At 35.9% G+C, this 3,570-nt stretch overlaps 1 non-coding gene across 1 annotated transcript; it reads right to left on the bottom strand.

Moving 5' to 3' along the window:
• Positions 1,122–2,484, bottom strand: LOC107627940. Its single transcript, XR_002358093.1, has 2 exons — positions 1,821–2,484; positions 1,122–1,349 (listed from the first exon to the last, which is right to left on the bottom strand). It is a non-coding gene; the product is annotated as an uncharacterized LOC107627940 (transcript).

Here is a 3,570-nt window from a genome sequence, read left to right as displayed (position 1 = left end):
AACATTTCAGGTTGAAACTGAGTTCAGAAGCTGAACAGAATTCGGGTAGACTTCAAATGCATCACGGCTTATGGTACTGAGATGATAGGCTTGTTATACCAGCTGCTTCACCTTTGATTCTACACTTGCTTCATGAGAGTCACGATTCCATTATTGGGGGACATAGGGGTTATCAAAAGACACTTGCTCGCCTGACTGCCCAATTTTTTTGGAAGCATATGGCTAAACGCATTAAGGAATATGTCAATGTTTGCTCTATTTGTCAGTAGGCAAAAAATAGTACTCAACCCCTAGTCAGACTATTGGAGCCATTGCTAATCCCAACTCATATTTGGCATGATATGTTGATGGATTTTATCATTAATCTTCCTTTATCTCACGGCTGCTCCGTTATCTTGGTGGTTGCTGATGTCTAAATTTTTGCACTTTATTCCTCTTTCTTGGATTTTACGGCCCTAAAAGTAGTTGTAGCTTTTGTGTGAGAGATAGTGAACATTTCACGAGCAAATTTGGGAATAGTACACTGAAAATCAGGAATTATGCTGGCCAGGAGTTCTGCATACCATCTAGAGTCTGACGGACAAATGGAGGTCCTTAAGTGCTGCTTGGAAATGTACTTACTCTGTTACACGCAGGAGAACCCGAAAGACTGGTTTAAGTTGCTACCATGGGCTGTGTATAGTTATAATATCTCATACCACTATGCTATTGGCATGTCCCCGTTCAAGGTGGTCTTCGACCGAGACCCTCCAACCCTTCTCAAGTACGATACCAAGTCTGTTGACACACCGGCGCTACAGGAACAACTATTGCAGTGCGATATAGTACTGGAATCTCTCAAAAAGAATTTAGAGAAGGCACAATTGCGAATGAAAATCCAGGCAAATCGGAAGGCGGAAGATCAGAGTTCGAGTTCAATGTGGGTGATTTTGTGTATGTTAAGCTAAAGCCGTACCGCCAGCACTGTGTGGCATTGCAGAAGAATAAAAAAATTATCTATGAGGTATTTCGAACCGTTCAAAATCATGGCATGTATTGAAAATGTGGCTTATAAGTTGGAATTGCCCACCACAGCTAGGATCCACTTTGATTTTCACATTTCTTTACTCAAGAAATATACTGACAATCCAAATCCTCCTAACATTCTCACCCCATTTTTATTAGATGATCAAGGGTACAAACCTCAACCCCATTTGATACTGGGGCACCGAATTGTCAAGTGACTTGATACATGAAGAAACTAGCTTACAATATTTGAATTCAAATTATCAAAAACAGACCAAGATACTTGAAGAAATTAAAGGAACTTCCGCCAAAATTTGTTCAACGTAACCTTGAATGCGAGGATTCTAGAAGAAGCAAATTGTGCAACATCAGATTATCCAGAACCAAAATCATCAATAGGCAAACTATATCTAACAATTCAAGCCAAATTAGAATAAGATCTTCAACCAATAAACGATAATTCAACATATCCAGAAGCAAAATATTCAATACTTACAATTCTACAATTTCATATTTCAGGTTTAGATTATGAGGATGCAGAATCAGAGAATGCTGCTGCAGAATGTGTCCAAAATTCAAACTAAAAGCAAAATACATCACAGTAGAAGAAGGAGAATCATCATATTTTAATTTTGAATTTTAATCGCATCAGCAACAAGAAGAATCAACAAATCTTACAAATCAATCACAATTTCAAATCTAGAAAATTCATTTAAAATTTGAAGGTCCAGTTCTAGTATCATCAATCACAATTTAGGATAAGATAACACAAGCAATTCAACGAATAGAAGATTCAAAGGCAGATTTGAAATTACCTAGCGTGATTGGGATTGACGGTGTCGAGATTGATGTACGAACAGTGGATGGCACCACTCTGAACAACGGTGATGGGATCAAAAGCGGCATCATTGCAATGGAGAAGGTGCAGTTCACGTATCCAGAAATAGCAGAGGTGAGGCTACCGCAACCACCACCAAACCCACCGCATCATTCCAATAACGCTTCAATGCGTTGAACAGAGGCGGCGGCGGCGATGAAGAAACACCAGCAGAGCTGATCCTCGGTAACGGCACCGAGGACGACACCTCTATGAAGGGAGAGCAAATGCTCGCGACTCCCTGAGTTGACGGAGTGGCAGCAGCGACTGGTACCGAAGATCCTTGAAGATGTGGCGAAAGGTTTCGGTGCGTTTTTTCGATCTTGGCAATGCCATCTCCTCTCCTTGCGGCGGTCTTCCCCTGGGATCGCGAAGAGGAGGCTCGAACGACGAAGAAGTAGGTGAAGTGGCGGGTTCCGAGATTGGGATGGTCGAAAGAAACAACAATTGACACACGTCGTGAAAGGGTGGCTACGGTTGGACGCAGTGGTATCTTCGAGGCAGAGAAACAACAACGTGTCTCTCCTCTTCGTCGATGAGAATGAGGAAGAGATGCTGAACCCTAACAATGAGTTAGATAGGCTTCTATTGTGGGACAAAAGTTGAGCCAATTTATAAACAAAATTATGTTATACAATTGGTGGATTAAAATTTTTTAAGCAATAAGATTGTGATGGTAAACTTTTTTTTTAGTAGTAGCATAGAAAATATTATTTTAATTTTTATTATTTTTTTATTAATTGTAATTAGTTTTTATAATTTTCATTAAAATTTATATTTTTCTTTGATACGAATTTGTATCATAATGTATGTAAATAAAGTAGCGTTAAAAAAGTATCTCTCGTGAGTAACAACAGATTTTGCCATAATCCCTGGCTACTTGCAATGCATTGCCTCCTTTAAGAATTAGTTTATTCAAATATTAATTAAAATCTTCCAACTAGCTAGCTTAGGGACTTTTGCCCCCAAGAGTAATAATCCTCACATGTTGGAAAGATAACATCCAAATTCTTTTGATTACTTAAAACGTGTCAGGTTCACCGAGCTTAGCCATTATTGAAAGTTTATTTCATCAAATCCATAATAATATGCGACAAAACATCATGGAAGGTAGAGCCACACAGAAAAAAAGTTAAGTAGTGGTCCCAAATCAAGATTTCACTAGCTAGGGTTTTTGAATTTTCGAGTGCGTTACCTAGGAATATATATACATATGCATCCAGCTAATCAACTACTTATAATATTATAAACTCTAAACTATTATTTTGATTCCGGTATTTAGAACAAATTTTAATTTAATTTTTAAAATTTTAAATTTAATTTTAATACACAGTTAATATAAAATAATTTTAATTTATATATACATCTAATTATATAATATCACATTAATAAAAATAACTACCTTTTATATTGATCGCATAAATGATTATCCAAAAAACAAATGTGATTGTATAACTATATAAAATATTTTACACTGTCAATGTATTAAAATTAAACTCTTATTTTTATCTCAAAAAATTTTAAACAAATTTAATAGTACCATTAAATTTGACAAAATAATAAATATATAGAGTACATGATGTAAATAGTAACAACATTATTATTATTAACTCATATCTTTTTCTTCTATGTATTAAAAAACATGATAAAAATTTTTTTATAATACCTTTTTTTTTTCAATATGTTTC

This window comes from Arachis ipaensis, chromosome B02 (genome assembly GCF_000816755.2).
Source record: "Arachis ipaensis cultivar K30076 chromosome B02, Araip1.1, whole genome shotgun sequence".
NCBI classification, from domain to species: Eukaryota; Viridiplantae; Streptophyta; class Magnoliopsida; order Fabales; family Fabaceae; genus Arachis; species Arachis ipaensis.
The sequence above is the reverse complement of the archived record's forward strand: the minus strand, read 5'-3'. Positions and strand labels throughout refer to the sequence as shown.